The following is a 324-nucleotide window of genomic DNA, read 5'->3' as shown; positions in this document are numbered from 1 at the left end:
GTCGCCTCCCTCCTTTTTGGTGACGCCATCCCTGTCGGTGCCCGGCAGCCCCTCGCTCTCCCAACACTGCCGGTCCCTGCCCAGCACCCGCCTCTCAGGGCAGTCAGTGAGCACCTCTCAGGGACGTGGACGTCCATGTGGTCCCTCGGTTTTCTAGTTCTCAAGAGTGCTTTAGTTTTCCTTTTTTTTTTAATACCTAAAAGAGCATATACTTGTATTATATAACAATTGTCTAAAATAGAAATGAACTTAAATATTTATTTTAATAGGAGTTTATTACCTGTTCTATATATTGATAATCTGTGAAAGTGTTACTCAAAAAAG

The sequence above is a fragment of the Bubalus bubalis genome, chromosome 24 (assembly GCF_019923935.1).
Source record: "Bubalus bubalis isolate 160015118507 breed Murrah chromosome 24, NDDB_SH_1, whole genome shotgun sequence".
In the NCBI taxonomy this organism is placed as follows: domain Eukaryota; kingdom Metazoa; phylum Chordata; class Mammalia; order Artiodactyla; family Bovidae; genus Bubalus; species Bubalus bubalis.
This window is presented reverse-complemented; position numbering follows the sequence as displayed.